The 18928-nt window shown below is 35.6% G+C and overlaps 1 long non-coding RNA gene across 1 annotated transcript in view; it reads right to left on the bottom strand.

Annotated features, from left to right (window-relative positions):
* LOC106999724 (uncharacterized) overlaps positions 1–18928 on the bottom strand; it is a 104481-nt gene that overhangs the window by 43890 nt on the left and 41663 nt on the right. The window contains exon 3 of the long non-coding RNA XR_001446619.3: positions 4988–5121. This is a non-coding gene — a long non-coding RNA (uncharacterized LOC106999724). The remainder of the gene's footprint in view (positions 1–4987; positions 5122–18928) is intronic.

Below are 18928 nucleotides of genomic sequence, written 5' to 3'. Positions count from 1 at the left end.
TGTGTCCTCCAGAGTTCAGGTGCTGGAAACTTCATCCCCAGTGCAACAGTGTTGGGAGGTGTGGCCTGATGGGCATTTAGGTCCTGAGGGATCTACCCTCATGCAGAGATTAATGCTGATTATGAAAGAACAAAGTCTGTGGTATTCCTTTACAGAAACACAAAATGAACAAAGACAATACCATAAAGATAATTTCAATGATTTTCTGTTTTCTTTTGCTACATTAATAGAGTCTTAATAACTTTTTGACTTCAGGCAAACCAGGATAAAATTAAAAGGAACAGTCACACAATCAGAAATTGTTCTTTTTAATATGTTTTGATTTGAAGTTATGAAAGTTAGAAAATGGTCTTAGGAAATAATTCTCAAATGGAGGGATGTGGGTCAGGAAACCCTACATGCATTTATAAGAAATGTAAGACTGAGAAAAAACTGTCATTTACTTCCTATAGCCTCTGTTTACTACATTTTCATTAATAACAGTTTGAAGAAATTTATATTTTTTTAAAAAGTAGCCACACTTGCCAGGCTCTCTGCAAGGAGAGTCATTTGCTTCCCTCGTTACATCTTTAACACTGAAAACAATCCTGTTGTTCTCCATGCACTGAAAACAATCCTGTTCCTGGTGGCCTCAGGCCCTCTCTTCTGACCCTGATTTTCCTCTTCCAAAACTTCTTGATTAGCTGACTGTGCAGATCCCTTATGTCAGGTCAAGTTTTGTCCAGCTCTTTCTTCCCAATACACTTGGTGCTTTCAACCATCTCCTGATTTTCAAGCGTTATCAGTCAGAGGCTTTTTCTTCCTCTTTGTATACCAGACATGTACAGTCAATAATAACCTCCTCCTAACACTGATACCTCAAACACTTCTGGATATAAACCCAGGCGCTCTACAAATTTGGAAGGATTAGTGACTACTTTTGCTATGTACCAACACTTTAAAAATGTTATGATACTTATACCAATACAAAAGTACATAGGCACAAGGTTATTCACTGCAGCATTCTTTGTAAATGCAAAATATTAGAAACTACCCAAGTGCCATACATAGAAGAGTGTTTGAATAAACTAAAGTATAGCCACACAATAGAGAAGTATGCAGCAATAAAAAAAAAATAAGAAGATATCTTATTAAGTAAGATGGATGAATTTCTTGGATGTATTGTTAAGTAAAAAATATCAAAACACATATAAATATCTACGGTATGCTACTTCTACTTAAGACAGAGGAATACAAGAAAATATACATATACCTGATAATATATGCAAAAATAAATTCAGGAAAGATAAACCAGAGACTAATGACATAACTTACCTAGGTGGGGAAGATGACATTAAGGTAAAAAGGATGAGTAAATGAAAATGGGATAAAAGGATTGGCAGGAGTCATACTTTGCTGAGTACAACTTTTGTTATAGCTTTGACTTGTAGAACATATCAAAAAATGAATGAATGAAATTTACTCATTGCTGGAGAAATCATATAACCATATGTGTGTGTATATGTGTGTGTGTGTGTATATATATAGCCATGTGTATATGTGCATGTGCATATGTATGTGTTTGTATTATACACATATTTCCTAAGAGTATTTATTGCAAGCACCTAGAAGCAATAATATCTTAGTAGGCATCAGCTCACCTAGCATCTAGATATTGATTTCTAAATGCAATTTCCCAATAAAGAAACTAGGACTCCTTGGAGAAATAGTTGATTCCAAAGTTGAGCAGGAAAAGTACAAGTTAAGCATGGAATTTTTGTGGTTCCAGAAAGTCAACAACTACTCAGAAAATGATGGGACCATTTTCAAACAACTCAGAGTCTAATTTGACATACCTCTCAATGGTCAAATCTAGGAAGAGTCAAGCAAAGAATATACACTGATGGAAAGAGATTATAACCCATACAATAAAATAGATATATATGAGTCCATATTGATGGAAGTAAACAATTAAATAAATAGATAGGGAAGAAGAGATAGCTCTTCTTTACAGTAAAATTCCAATTAATTTGCAGGAATAATGAATAACAAGTGACCATTAGGTAATCAACACATATGGATTGCAGGTAGGAATCATGGGTAGATAATAAAATTAGTAAACAGAAGTATGAGAAAAGGGACACTTGTATGGTCACAAAATATCTCACCATAAGACATTCATTACAAGGAATAAATGGTTGCCTTACAGTGATAAAATCTGGCAGGCCTATCTTCATCAAGTGATCAAAATTAATATCACTAATAACAAGCCATAACATCATGTTCTCACTGCTTTGTTGTACTGAGGAGGACTCATCACACAATCATCACAATGATACACATTGGGCTGCATTCTTCACAGAAATGTGTAATCTTAACCTAATTATAAAAATAAATCAGCCAAGTCCAAATGGAAGGAGAGTCTAAAAGATAAATTGTTAGTACTATACAAGACAAAAGTGTTAAGGTCATGAATGACAAAGAAAGACTGAGAAACTACCACAGACTGGAAACCACTAAACAGACTTGAAAACTAAATGCACTACCAAATTTGGAATTGGATCTTGGACCAGAAAAAAGGACATTAATGAGAAAATTGATGAAATTTGTATAATACACATACATTAGTTAACAATCTCTAAATTTGAATGATATCAATGCCAGCTTCCAGGTTTTGGTAATTGTAGGATGGCTATAGAAGGTGTTAACATCAGGAGAAGCTGGATGAAGAAAATTTGTGTTACTTTTACAACTCTCTAGTAAGTCTAATATTATTTCAAAATAAAATTCTAAAAAATTCTTTACTTCATCCTCTCATTAACACTATTATGTAGATATTACTACCCCCACTTCATAAATGAAGAAACTAACCCAAAGAGAAAGCACCAACATTAAGATTGCTAAACAAATGAGATGCTGGATCCAAGTTTATTTGACTACTACTATGAACAGGTATTTTCAATATACTACACTGCTAAATCTTTCCTTGGTTATTTAATTCTAAGATTAGATGGGCTCTATGTCATCTCTTTTATTTATGGTACAGACAATAGTAATAAAATATTCCTGCTTTAGATAGACAACAGAGGCCAAGAATAATTGTGTGATATTACAACAAATTGAAGAGTGATTGAGGACATGAACACTTCCAAATAGACCTAGAATTAAAACCAACCTACCAAATTCATCAGAGAAAACAGTAATATCTCTGGACTCTTTATGCTCTATATTAGATGACAAATTCTTTTAGTGCAAGGGCAGTCACTTAATGTAGAGTATAAAGATGCTGTTGTCTATCTTATCTTGAACACCTAACATTTTTCCGGGAACTACTATATAGCAGACCTCATGCTTAGAGCTTTATACACAGTGTTGCATTTCTTCTTTGCAATCTTCCATGAGTTAGGAACCAACATAATCTCCATTATCTCAGGAAGATATATCATGGGTTAGGTATCTTGCCTGGTGGGAAATTTAGATCCACACTTTCTATCTGACTACAGAGCCCATGCTCTTCCCAACTGCACATAATACTCAGTGTAAACGGAGTGTAAGTGCATTTAACTGTAATATGTTGTTCTCTTCTTCATTTGGTATCTTTGAAAACTCAGTGTGCTTCTAGGACACACTTATGACTGCTGGTTTCTTGAAAAGGTCAGGCAGTGTCCCTGAAAGTGCATTTTTCCATCACACACCATGCAAGCATATCTCTTCCAGCTCTGTCATTTATTGTTATGGATTTCCTATATTTTCAATTATGTTCTTTTTTTTTCAGCAGATTAAATCAGATTTGAGGACAATAAAGGGTTAATGAAATGATCTTGGTGTAATTACTCATTATAAAACATCTCCCTCTTGGTTGAGGCCTTATTTGGAGAAAAAAAAAAAAAAAAAAAACCTCCTGGGGCAGCAGCAACAAAGGAAGCTGATAAAGGAAGGGAGAGCCGCCTGTTCTTTAGTGAGTTTTATTGCAAATGGAAAAAACATGTTACTTGTCAAAGGCATTATTAGGAAACTCACTGAAAGATAAAAAGTGGAACCAAATAAAAGAAACCCCTTCAAAAAAAAAATAATAATAACAGCCTGCTTTGCTTCTTCTCATTGCTCAGGAATGTTTGTATTTGCTTGTTTAAAATGACAGTTTGAAATGTAAGATGGAAAATGACTGGTTGACACGAGCCTTTGTTTTCTACTCTGTGCCTATTGTACCTGCGTGCACTGTATATGTATAAATCTTGCCAATCCTCCCTCCTCCCCTCTCCAAAGTGTCTGGATAATGACACGATTGGAATGCTTAGTATTCAAAGTTGTATCTTAATTGAAAGAGAAAGAAAAGGAAAACATTAAAAAAGACAGCAATAATAAATATCTGGGGTTGTCTTTTACCTAAAGTGAAATGGATTTACTCTATACTTAATCTTTATTACCTAGTCATTTTGTGGAAGGTGTTTTGGTTGATGCCTGGCTTTTTTTTTTTTTTTTCTACAGCAAAAAGCATTTATATAACTCAAGCTGTTAAAATCATGGATAGAAATGCCAAGGTTTTGAGATTTTGCCTCCCTCCGGTGTGGAAGCATGGTACATCGCCATCTACGAACCTGAAGTCATCAAATCCCCTTTTCCAGTGATTCACTGGTGCTAAATGAAGCTAAATAAAAAAGCAAAGATCAAAGCAGAAAATCTCAAGAGATCTGTGTGCTTCATATTTTAGACAGCTTTCTACATGAAACTACTAAGGAGTAGATGGCAGAAAAACATTGGATTCCAGTTCTATCTCAGCCCTCATTTGGTTTGAACACTAGAAAAGCTTCTCGCTGACACCTTTACCATGAGTCTCATTGCATTTTAGTTTTTAGTTGTATAGGTGTCTTCCTAAAAAGCAAAGTTAATCATGGCATTTCCCCATATGAAAGAATATTTTAATTACCTCAAAACAAAGAATAAAATTAAAATTGTTCAGATAGACATTTAAGGCCCTTCACAACTGTAGCCTTTTCTAGAGTCTTACCACTTGTTTGTCATCTTTGTCATCTTTGACAGGCTTTGAAAAGTGGAATAGGAGGGACGGTAGCCTCTGACAGGGCTTGGTAGATTACTAGGTGAGTCAATATGATTATTTCCCTGGAGTTTGTGTTAGGAAATCTGGAGGGGAATCATCAAATTGTTAACAGAAAAGTAAGTGGACAGATATAGAGATAGATTTGAATTAATAGTAAAGAGAATAAAAATTGAGAAGCTTTGCTGCAGATATTTCTAGAGCTGTTTAGGATTCAAACGACTGACTTGTCCAAGCTCAGAGACTAGTTTTGCTACTGTTTCTGCTCCTTCTTAGCTTGGATGCTTTGCTTTGCCTGGCTTCCCTTGAAATCTGTGCATATGGCTGAAATCCTTGTTTACTTATCTACATGTCTATCCTTAAAATGAACTCTACGTAGTTTAAGATAACCACAGTTGATCCTTGAACAACAACAAGGTCAGGGTTGCTGAACCCCACACCCTGTGCAGTCAAAAATCTGCATATAACTTTTGACTCCCCAAACACTTAACTACTAATAGTCTATTGTTGACTGGAAACCTTATTGATTACATGAACAGTCAATTGACACATATTTTATATATGTATTATATCCTATATTCTTACAGTAAAGTAAGCTAGAGAATAGCAGAATGCTATTAAGAAAATCATAAAGTAGAGAAACTATATTTACTATTTATTAACTGGAAGTGGATCATCATAAAGGTCTTCATCCTTGTGATGAAGGTTGAGTAGGCTGAGGAGGAGGAGGAAGGGGAGGGGATGGTCTTGCTGTTTCAGAAGTGGCAGAAGAAGAAGACAATCTGTGTAAGTGGGCCCTTGTAGTTCAAATCTGTTTTGTTCAAAGGTCAACTGCATAGTGAGCTTATCATTCCCAAACATCACCAGCATGACCAAATTAAGCTCTGCCAACAGGAATGAAATGGTAGATTGGCCCTAAACTAACTTCACCTGGAAAATACTAACTCTTTTTTAAAGTTCTGGGTCTGATATCATGTCCCTTGTAAAACCACATTGCCCCACAGAGAGCTTGGTTCTACACTGTTTCCCCACATATTTTGCTTCTATCTCTGTTACAGCAGGTAGGGAGTTCCTTGGGCTGCCCCAACAAACCACCACTTACTAATTGGAGACAGAGGACATTTCTATTCTCACACTTTTTAGGTCTGAACTCCAAAATCACTGTTGGTAGGACTACGCTCCCTCTGAAGGCTCTAGGCAGGAATACTTTATTGTTCCTTTTGGTTTCCAGGGATTCCTGGTATTCTTTAGATAGGGAAGCATAGCCCCAGTCTCTGCCTGTCTTCACGTGGCCTTCTTCCCTTATCTTTGTGTGTTTCCTATTCTGTCATTCTTTTTTATTATTATTATACTTTAAGTTCTAGGGTACATGTGCACAATGTGCAGGTTTGTTACATATGTATACATGTGCCATGTTACTGTGCTGCACCCATTAACTCATCATTTACATTAGGCATATCTCCTAATGCTATCCCTCCCACCCCTCCCACAATACAACCCAGTGTGTGATATTCCCCTTCCTGTGTCCAAGTGATCTCGTTGTTCAATTCCCACCTATGAGTGAGAACATGTGGTATTTGGTTTACTGTTCTTGCGATAGTTTGCTGAGAATGATGGTTTCCAGCTACATCCATGTCCCTACAAAGGACACGAAGTCATCCTTTTTTGTGGCTGCATAGTATTCCATGGTGTGTATGTGCCACATTTTCTTAATCCAGTCTGTCACTGATGGACATTTGGGTTGGTTCCAAGTCTTTGCTATTGTGAATAGTGCTGCAATAAACATACGTGTGCATGTGTCTTTATAGCAGCATGACATAATCCTTTGGGTATATACCCAGTGATGGGATGGCTGGGTCAAATGTTATTTATAATTCTAGATCCTTGAGGAATCGCCATACTGTTTTCCACAATGGTTGAAATAGTTTACATTCCCACCAACAGTGTAAAAGCGTTCCTACTTCTCCACATCCTCTCCAGCACCTGTTGTTTCCTGATTTTTTAATGATCACCATTCTAACTGGTGTGAGATGGTATCTCATTGTGGTTTCGACTTGCATTTCTCTGATGGCGAGTGATGATGCACATTTTTTCATGTGTCTGTTGGCTGTATGAATGTTTTCTTTTGAGAAGTGGCTGTTCATATCCTTTGCCCACTTTTTGATGGGATTGTTTGTTTTTTTCTTGTAAATTTGATTGAGTTCTCTGTAGGTTCTGGATATGATTCCTTTGTCAGATGAGTAGATTGCGAAAATGTTCTCCCATTCTATAGATGGCTTGTTCACTCTGATGGTAGTTTCCTTTGCTGTGCAGAGGCTCTTTAGTTTAATGAGATCCCATTTGTCAATTTTGGCTTTTGTTGCCGTTGCTTTTGGTGTTTTAGACATGAAGTCCTTGTCCATGCCTATGTCCTGAATGGTATTACCTAGGTTTTCTTCTAGGGTTTTTATGGTTTTAGGTCTAACATTTAAGTCTCTAATCCATCTTGAATTAATTTTTGTATAAGGAATAAGGACAGGATCCAGTTTCAGCTTTCTACTTATGGCTAGCCAATTTTCCCAGCACCATTTATTAAATAGGGAATGCTTTCCCCATTTCTTGTTTTTGTCAGGTTTGTCAAAGATCAGATGGTTGTGGATGTGTGGTATTATTTTTGAGGGCTCTGTTCTGTTTCATTGGTCTATATCTCTGTTTTGGTACTAGTACCATGCTGTTTCAGTTACTGTAGCCTTGTAGTATAGCTTGAAGTCAGGTAGCGTGATGCTTCCAGCTTTGTTCTTTTGGCTTAGGATTTTCTTGGCAATGCGGGGTCATTCTTGGTTCCATATGAACTTTAAAGCAGTTTTTTCCAATTCTGTGAAGAAACTCATTGGTAGCTTGATGGGGATGGCATTGAATCTATGAATTACCTTGGGCAGTATGGCCATTTTCACAATGATTCTTCCTATCCATGAGCATGGTATGTTCTTCCATTTGTTTGTGTCCTCTTTTATTTCACTGAGCAGTGGTTTGTAGTTCTCCTTGAAGAGGTCCTTTTTGTCCCTTGTAAGTTGGATTCCTGAGTATTTTATTCTCTTTGAAGCTATTGTGAATGGGAGTTCATTCATGATTTGGCTCTCTGTTTGTCTGTTACTGGTGTATAAGAATGTTTGTGATTTTTGCACATTGATTTTGTGTCCTGAGACTTTCCTGAATTTACTTATCAGCTTAAGGAGATTTTGGGCTGAGACAATGGGGTTTTCTAAATATACAATCATGCCATCTGCAAACAGGGACAATTTGACTTCTTCTTTTCCTAACTGAATACTCTTTATTTCTTTCTCTTGCCTGATTGCCCTAGCCAGAACTTCCAACACTATGTTGAATAGGAGAGGTGAGAGAGGGCATCTTGTGCCAGTTTTCAAAGGGAATGCTTCCAGTTTTTGCCCATTCAGTATGATATTGGCTGTGGGTTTCTCTTAAATAGCTCTTATTATTTTGAGATACATACCACCAATATCAAATTTATTGAGAGTTTTTAGCATGAAGGGCTGTTGAATTTTGTCAAAGGTCTTCTCTGCATCTATTGAGATAATCACGTGGTTTTTGTCTTTGGTTCTGTTTATATGCTGGATTACGTTTATTGATTTGTGTATGTTGAACCAACCTTGCATCTCTGGGATGAAGCCCACTTGATCATGGTGGATAAGCTTTTTGGTGTGCTGCTGGATTTGGTTTTCCAGTATTTTACTGAGGAGTTTTGCATCGATGTTCATCAGGGATATTGGTCTAATATTCTCTTTGTTTGTTGTATCTCTGCCAGGCTTTGGTATCAACAGGTACCAGCCATTGCAGAAACATATCAAAATGTAAAGTCCATCTATGCTAGGAAGAAACTGCATCAACTAGTGAGCAAAATAACCAGCTAATATCATAATGACAGGATCAAATTCACACATAACAATATTAACCTTAAATGTAAATGGATTAATGGTCCAATTAAAAGACACAGACTGGCAAACTGGATAAAGAGTCAAGACCCATCAGTTTGCTGTATTCAAGAGACCCATCTCACATGCAGAGACACACATAGGCTCAAAATAAAGGGATAGAGGAAGATCTACCAAGCAAATGGAAAACAAAAAACAGCCGGGGTTGCAATCCTAGTCTCTGATGAAACAGACTTTAAACCATCAAACATCAAAAGAGACAAAGAAGGCCATTACACAATGGTAAAGGGATCAATTCATCAGGAAGAGCTAACTATCCTAAATATATATGCACCCAATACAGGAGCACCCAGCTTCATAAAGCATGTCCTTAGAGACTTACAAAGAGACTTAGACTCCCATACAATAATAATGGGAGACTTTAACACCCCACTGTCAACATTAGACAGATCAACGAGATAGAAAGTTAACAAGGATGTCCAGGAATTGAACTCAACTCTGCAGCAAGCAGACCTAATAGACATTTACAGAACTCTCCACCCCAAATCAACAGAATATACATTCTTCTCAGCACCACATCACACTTATTCCAAAATTGACCACAGAGTTGGAAGTAAAGCACTCTTCAGCAAATGTAAAACAACAGAAATTTTAACAAACTGTCTCTCAGACCACAGTGCAATCAAACCAGAACTCAGGACTAAGACACTCAATCAAAACCGCTCAACTACATGGAAACTGAACAACCTGCTCCTGAATGACTACTGGGTACATAATGAAATGAAGGCAGAAACAAAGATGTTCTTTGAAACCAATGAGAACAAGGATACAACATACAAGAATCTCTGGGACACATTTCAAGCAGTGTATAGAGGGAAATTTATAGCACTAAATGCCCACAAGAGAAAGCAGGAAAGATGTAAAATTGACACCCTAACATCACAATTAAAAGAACTAGAGAAGCAAGAGCAAACACATTCAAAAGCTAGCAGAAGGCAAGAAATAACTAAGATCAGAGCAGAACTAAAGGAGATAGAGACCCAAAAAACCCTCCAAAAAAATCAATGAATCCAGGAGCTGGTTTTTTGAAAAGATCAACAAAATTGATAGACTGCTAGAAAGACTAATAAAGAAGAAAAGAGAGAAGAATCAAATAGACACAATAAAAAATGATAAAGGGGATATCACCACCGACCCCACAGAAATACAATACTATAAACACCTCTATGCAAATAAACATCAGAGAATACTATAAACACCTCTATGCAAATAAACTAGAAAACCTAGAAGAAATGGATAATTTCCTGGAAACTTACACTCTCCCAAGACTAAATCAGGAAGAAGTTGAATCCGTGAATAGACCAATATCAGGCTCTGAAATTGAGGCAATAATTAATAGCCTACAAACCAAAAAAAGTCCAGGACCAGATGGATTCACAGCTGCATTCTACCAGAGGTACCAGGAGGAGTTGGTACCATTCCTTCTGAAACTATTCCAATCAATAAAAAAGGAGGGAATCCTCCCTAACTCATTTTACGAAGCCAACATCATCCTATTCTGTCTTTTTAAAGTGCATTCATCATTGAATTTAGGCACCGTCACAACCAAAAAGATCTCATATGAAGATCCTGAATTAAGTACATCGGCAAACATTCTTATTTCAAATAAAGTCACATCCTGTTGATATTGGTGATCATATCTTTGGGGGACCACAATTCAACCTAATACAGAGCAGTTATTACATTATTTTATAATTCACTTGGCTTTTCTTTGAGACTACAGTCCCTCAACTGCAAGACTCACCGCTTACTTTTTTATATCCTGGTATTTAGCAGTATCTGGCACATAGTTGAAATTCAATGAATAACACATTGAATAGACACACGAATAAAAATACTAAGCATTTCTCTCTATATTTCTAGGCTTTACTTTCCTAATATTTAAAATGAAAGCCTTAGTTTATTTTTAGCCACTTTTAGCATTTGATTAGTAGAACAAACAGGCAGAACACTAAAGTTTGGACCTCTCGACCTTCCAGAAAGTCTTTCTGAAAAAATTGTCCCTTACAGTCTTTGATAATTTAAAATAACTAGCTCTGAAAATAAGTCTTTTTTTAAAAAATGTTATTCTATGCAATGCTTGCTTTGGAGGTAAACCTACATACAGGATTAGCATTAAGTATATACTTAATGCCCTTATGGAGACACATCTATTTTATAAGTCAAAAAACTGGGACTATGAACAGATAGGTAAGAACATCTTTATGGCAATAAAGTAAAATAATATTTTAAATCAATCATAATTGATACTATGCTGTACAGCCCAGATTACTCCTTCAGGACTGAGACAAACGTTTCACGCACATCTGGGAGTAGCTGTGCAGATGACCGTGCACAGATGAGTCACTTTCAATGCCCTCTGTGGAAGAGAACTTTCTTGCCTAAATCATGATCTTCACTGGGGCCAAAGTTCAACCAATGGCAGGTCAATTGTGGGGAACCATAACTGGTCTAAAGACCCAGACCCCATTCCACCAGGATAGGATGCTTCTGAAGGGCCACCTTGGCACCAGAGATCTAATGGGATCAACATTTCAGTTAAAATTCTCCTTTGGCTTAATCCTATTTCCAGACAGGCATCAGTCCTGAGAGCACCCTCCAATAATTTTGGGTACACGTCTCTGTCCTAGAGTCTCTTTCCCTTGGGCCTACACCTAAGGTACCACACCTGTTCCAAAAGATAATTTAGCATATATTCTGTTTAGCTTTAGTCTTTTTAAATTTAGTTTTTAGTTTTTTAAACTGAGACATTGTAATTGTTCATATCGAGGGGGTAAAATTTGATGTTTCAATGCATATCTATGTTGTACAATGATCAGAATTTATTTGTGCTATCTACTTGCAACTTTGTACCCATTGACCAACCTCTTTCCATCCTCTCCCTAACCTGTCCCCTTGCAAGTCTCTGGTAACTACTCTTGTACTCTCTGTTTCTATTCTCTTTCTTTCTTTCTTTCTTTCTTTCTTTCTTTCTTTCTTTCTTTCTTTCTTTCTTTCTTTCTTTCTTTTTTTAATTCCACGTATGAGTGAGATCAAGCACTATTTGTCTTTCTGTGCCTAGCTTATTTCACTTAACATGATGTCCTCCAGGTTCATCCATGTAGTCACAAATGACAAGACTTCATTCTTTTCTATGGCTGAATAGTATTCATACACACACACACACACACACACACACACACACACACACACACCCTTTTCTCCACATTCTTACTAACATTTATTTTCTTTTGTGTTTTGGATAATCGTCATTCTACCTAAAGTGAAGTGGTACTTCGTTGTGAATTTGATTTGCATTTCCCTGATGATGTTAAGCATTTTAAAAACATCCCCGTCGGTGATTTTTTTTTTTTTTTTAAGAAATGTCTGTTAAGGTCTTTTGCTCATTTTTAAATCAAGTTACTTGTCTTTTTGCTGTCTAATTGAGTTTCTTATGTAGTCTGGATATTAATACTTTGTTAGATGTATAATTCGTAAGCATTTTATTTTATTCTGTAGGTTTTCTCTTCTCTCTGTTAATAGCTTCATTCGTTGTACTTTTTAGTTTTATGTAATCTCATTTGTCTATTTTTGTGCTTTTGAGGTCTTGTTTAAAATATCCTTGCTCAGCCAATGTCATGCAACCTTTCCTCTGTAGTTTCTTCTAGTAGTTTCATAATTTTCCATCTTACATTTAAGTCTTTATTCCATTTTGAGTTGGTTTTTCTATATGGTGACAGATAGGGGTCTACTCTCATTCTTCTGCATGTAGATATCCAATTTTTCCAGTGCTGTTTATTGAAAATACTAGCTTTTCTATAATCTGTGTTCTTAGAAACTTTGTTGAAAATCAGTTTGCTGAAGATCTATGAATTTACTTCTGGGTTTTCTATTCTGTTCCACTGACCCATATCTGTGTGTTTGTGTGGTTTTTTTTTTTTTTTTTTTTTTTTTTAAACGGAGTCTCACTCTGTCACCCAGGCTGGCGTACAGTGGCCTAGACTTGGCTCACTGCAAGCTCCACCTCCCAGGTTCAAACCATTCTCCTGCCTCAGCCCCTGGAGTATCTGGGACTACACGCGCCCGCCACCACGCCCAGCTAATTTTTTGTATTTTTAGTAGAGACTGGATTTCACCATGTTAGCCAGGATGGTCTTGATCTCCTGACCTCATGATCCACCCTCCTCGGCCTCCGAAAGTGCTGGGATTACAGGCGTGAGCCACCGCGCCCGGCCTCCATGTCTGTTTTTATGCCATGGTTATTATATGTTGGTAGTATATTTTGAAGTCAGGTAGTTTGATGTCTCCAGCTTTGTTCCTTTTTGCTGAGGATAGCTTTGGCTGCTCAGAGTCTTTCGTGGTTTTATATAAATTTTAGAATTTTTTTTTTCTATTTCTGTGAAGAGTGTTCTTAGAATTTTGATAGGGCTTGCATTATATTTGTAGATCTTTTGGGGTAGTTTTAACTACCATTATATTGGCTATTTTAACAATACTAATTGTTTCAATCCATTCCTGTGGGACATCTTTCCATGTTTTTCTGTCTTTTTAAATTTCTTGCATTAATGTTTAATAGTTTTCGGTGTAGAAATCTTTAACCTGTTTATTTCTAGGTAGCTTATTTTTTGTGGCTATTGTAAATGAAATTATTATTATTTATTTATTTTTCAGATAGCTCACTGTTGGCATATAATGAATTTGGTATTTTGATTTTGTATCCTGCAACTTATCTGAATTTGTTTATTAGTTCTAACAGTTTAGTTGTTGTTGAAATCCTTAGTGTTTTCTTATATAAAATCATGTCATTTGCAAAAGGGACAATTTGACTTCCTCTTCCCAATTTGGATGAATATATATATATATTTTTTCTCTCTCTCTCTCGGCTAATTTCTCTGGCCAGCACTTCCAATACTATGTTGAATAGCAGTGGTAAAAGTGGGGATTCTCATTTGTTCTTGATCTCAGAGGAAATGTGTTCACCTTTTCTCCATTCACAGTTAAGTTAACTTAATTCACAGTTAAGATGTTAACTGTCAGTGTGGCATATATAATCTTTACTGTGTTGCACACCTTTTATGCCTAATTTGTTATAATTTTTATCATGAAGGGATATTGAGTTTTGTCAAAGGACTTTTTTGCATCTATTGAAATAAACATATAATTTTTATCTTTCTCTCTACTAATGTGGTCCATCACGTTTATCAATTTCTGTAAATCATCCTTGCATCCCTGTGATGACTCCCAGTTGATCATAGTGAATGATCTCTTTAATGTGATGATGGCTTTGGTTTGCTAGTGTCTTGTTGGGAATTTTTGAATCTGAGGTCATCAGAGCTACTGGCCTATACATTTTTGTTTTGTTTAGTTGTGTGTGTGTGTGTTTGTGTCCTTTTCTGGTTTTGCAGACAGGGTACTCCCAGCCTCATGAATAAGTTTGGAAGTATTCCTTCTTCCTCAATTTTTTGGAATAGTTTATGGATCATTGATATTATTATTATTTGAATATTTAATAGAGTTCAGCAGTGAAGTCATCATATCCTGAGCTTTTCTTTGATAAAAGACTTTTTATTAGATTCAGTTTCCTCACTCATTACTGGTCTGTTTAGATTTCTGTTTCCCTATAATTTAATCTTCATAGGTTGTATATATCCAGGAGTTTATCCATTTCTTCTGTTATTAAATGATTTGACATTTAGGTTTCTATAATAGTCTTTTATGATTCATTGTATTTCTGTGATATCAATTGTAATGTCTCCTTTTAAACTGTTTTTGAGTATTCTTTCATTTTTTCTTAATTAATCTAGGTAAAGGTTTGTTAATATTGTTTATCTTTTCAATAAACCAACTCTTCATTTTGTTTAGTCTTTATTTTATTTATTTCTACTCTGAGTTTTAGCATTTCTTTCTTCTACCAATTTTGTGTTTAGTTTGAGCTTGTTTTTCTGGTTCCTTGAGTTGAATCACTAGCTTATTTATTATAAATCTTTCTTCTTTTTTGATGTAGGCATTTATTGTTATACATTTTCTACTTAGAATTGTTTTTGCTGTGGCCCGTAGATTTGGTATGATGTGTTTCCATTCTTGTTTGTCTCAAATTATTCAATTTTTAAAAAATGTATTAACTCCTTGATCTTTCAGAAGTATGTTGTGTAATTTTTATGTTTTCATAAAGTTTAGAAAGTTTTATTTATTGTTAATTTATATAGTTTAACATCATTGTGATTGGAGAAGATACCTGATATTATCTCTGTCTTATTAAATTTAAGACTTGTTTTGTGGCATAAAATGTGATCTATCCTGGAGAATGTTCCATATGCAGTTGAGAAAAACAAGTATTCTGATGCTGTTGGATGAAATGTCCTGAATGTTCTGTAAATGTCTGTTAGGTTCATTTTCTCTATCATATGATTTATATCTAATATTTCTTTGTCTATTTTTTTGTGAACAGATGACCTGTTCATTGTTGAAAGTTAGGTGGTAAAGTCTCATACTTTTGTGATATTGCTGTCCTACTCTCTGCTTGGGTCTATTAATATTTGCTTTAGTAGCTGAGTGCCTCAGTGTTGGGTGCACATTTATTTATAATTGTTATAGTCTCTTCTTGAATTGATGTCTTTATCATTATATAATGACTTCTATGTCTCTTTATACAATATCTGACTTAAAGTCTAATTTACCTAATACAAAGGTGGCTACTCTTTTTCTCTTTTGGTTTCTGTTTGTATGAAATGTCTTTTTTCATTTCTTCACATTCAGTTTGTTTGTCTGTAACAGTGAGATGAATCTCTTACAGGCATCATATAGTTGGGTCTTCTGTCTTTTTGTTTGTTTTTGTTGCTGTTTTTATCCATTCAGCTACTCTATATATTTTTATTTGAGAATTTGGTCCACTTACATTCCAGGTTATTATTGATAGATAAGAACTTAAGGATTTACTCCTTCCTTTTTGTTAATTTTTTTCTGAATATTTTGTAGATCCTTTGTTTCTTTCTTCCTCTCTTTATTTTTTATTCTGTGGTTTGGTGGTTTTCTGTCATGCTGAGCCTTGTTTTCTTTTTTGGATTATTTGTATATCTGCTACAATTTGTTTCTTTGTGGTTACCATAAAGATAACATAAAAAATCTTGTGGTTGTAATAACTTATTTTAAGTTGAGAGCAATTTAACTTTGGTGACATAAAAATACTCTAGACATTTTCTCTCCTCTCTACAATTTATATTTTTGTTGTCTTAATTTACTTTGTTAAAAATCTATTATGTGTTCCTTAGCTGCTAATGATACCTTACTGTTTTCGACTATTTTGACTTGAACCTTCCATACTAAAGGATTGAGAGATTTACATTACACTGTTACATCACTGGGGTATTCTGAGTTCAATTTATGGATTTACTTCTACTGGCAACTTTTCTATTTTATTGTATTTTCATGATGGCAATTATTGTCCTTTTGTTTCCAGTTGTAGCACTCTCTTAAGCAGTTCTTGTAAGGCTGATTTAGTAGTCATAAATTTTCTCAGATTATATTTGTCTGGGGAAGTCTTTCTTCTATATTTCTGAAGTATAGCTTTGTTGAAAGTAGTATTCTTAGTTGACAGTTTTTTATTCTTTCAGAATTTGAATATATTATTTTATTCTCTCCTGGCCTGCAAGGTTTCTGCTGAGAAGTCTGCAGGTAGTCTAATAGAGATTCCCTTCTATGTGACTTGATGCTATTCTCTTTCATGTTTTAGAATTCTCTCCATTTTGAATTTGGTAGTGAGTATAAAATGCCTTCAAGCAGTTCCTTTTGGGTTAAATGTAATTGGGGACATTTGAGTTTTCTGAATCTGGATGATCATATCTCTCCCCATATTTGGGAAGATTTCAGCTATTATTTTACCAAATAGGTTTTCTGTGCCTTTATCCTTCTCTTCTCCCACTGTAACTCCTGTTTATTTTATGGTGTCTCATGAGTCCTGTAGGCATCCTTTAGTTTTTATTACTTTTATTTATTTTTAATATTCTGAGTGGGTTATTTCAAAACTACCTAACTTCAACTTTAAACACTTTTTTCTTCTGCTTCTGCTTGATCTATTCTGTTGTTGAAGCACTCAATTGTGTTTTTCATTTTATTTACTGCATTATTTAGCCCCAAGGTGTCTGTTTAATTCTTTTTTATAATTATGACTGTTGATATTCATTCAGACCATGAATTGTTTTCTTAATTTCATTGAATTATTTGTGTGTATTTCCTTGTATTTCGATGAGTTTCCTTATGATCATTATTTTAAATTAATTTTCAGGCATTTTGTTAGTGTTCTTTTCTTCGGGGTCTGTTACTGGAGACTTGTTGTGTTCTTTGGAGGTGTCATGTTTCCTTGATTATTCATGTTTCTTGTGTCCTTACATTGATATCTGCATATCTGTTGGAATAAAAACTTTTTACAATTTTATGCAGTACCTTTAAAAAAATTACCTATTTATTTAATTTAGAATGGGATTTTGCTCTGTTACCCAGGTTGCAGTGCAGTCGTGTGATCTTTATGGAGTAGCTTTTATGAGAAGGCTCTTTGCTGTAGATGGGTTCTAGGGTTTTATTTGGTTATGTTGCATTCAGTTTGGTTTTGAGTAGACTCAGTAGCATAATGCAGTCTCTTTAGCTGTAATCTGTGTCAACATCTTTTGTGTCAGCAATGTCTGCAATTGCCTCAGTGGCCTAGGCTGTGAGAATTTGTGATGACAGTGCTATGGTTATCTTATGCTGAGGACCAGCTTGGCATGTATGGGAACAGCTAGGCAGGTATCTGTCTCTCTGAAGAGATGAGGCTGCTGTTGGGTCACCTTTCATGCTGGGTGACTCTGCAGTGGTCTGTCAGTGGGACATGGTCACTGCAGGACCAGCTGTTGGGGCAGATGTGAGTATGTATGGGAATGATGCGACCAGGCAGCTATACTGCAGTCTTCTTTGGGGAACAAATTGCAACAATACTGTGTTTTGTTGTACAGCTGCACTGTCCAATATGGTAAGCACTAGCCAAATACAACTAAACAAATTTTAATTAAATGTAATTGAATAAAATTAACAATTCAATTCTTCATCCACATTACCCAAATGTGACTAGTTACAGTAATATTGAACATCACAGATATATAACATTTTCATCATCACCACAAAAATTTCTACTGGGTGGTGTCTTAGTCTGCTTGGGCTATCATAACAAAATACCATAGACTGGTGACTTAAACAGCAGAAATTTATGTCTCACAGTTCCAGAGGCAAGATCCCTCTTCTTGGCTTGAGGACTGCTGCCTTCTTGAGTCTACACATGGAGGAGAAACAGAGAGAAAGTAAGCTCTCTGGTGTGTCTTCTTATAAAGGTACTAATCTCATCACGAGAGCTTCACTCTTATAAAGCTAATAACATCTCAAAAGACTAATTTCCAAGTACCTTCACATTGGAGGTTAGAGCTTTACTATGTGAATGTCATGGCAACACAATTCAGTTCACAGTCGTCATTGATATGTTAGGGCACAGAATCATTTTACTTACACTTCTCAGTCTTTCCTCCATTCCTAACTTAACCAAGAACCATTTCTGTAGTCTTTGATAGATGGGAGAATAGAAATGTAGGAACCAGGGTATCTTGTTTCCTTATATAAATAGTGTTCTGTTGATCCTCTCCAATTGCTTTTTGGAAAGGAATGCTGATGCCTATGGCCTGGGGGAACATGCACAATCACTGCCTTGTATGCTGAGCATCTTTCCCTACGCGTATGGACATTCCCCCCAATTCTTCAGAATATGACATCTGTGAAAAGCAACCAGTGGTATTTTAGAAATCTCTGGGGAAAAAAAAAAAGAAAACATTAAGTGAAGGGGCTCATTGGAAAACCTAAAATTATAAATACTGTAGAGATATGTATGGAAAATGAGATGGAGATAAGA

This window comes from Macaca mulatta, chromosome 8 (assembly GCF_049350105.2).
Source record: "Macaca mulatta isolate MMU2019108-1 chromosome 8, T2T-MMU8v2.0, whole genome shotgun sequence".
Taxonomy (NCBI): Eukaryota; Metazoa; Chordata; class Mammalia; order Primates; family Cercopithecidae; genus Macaca; species Macaca mulatta.
Note: the sequence above shows the minus strand (reverse complement) of the source record. Positions and strands in the feature narration are given on the sequence as shown.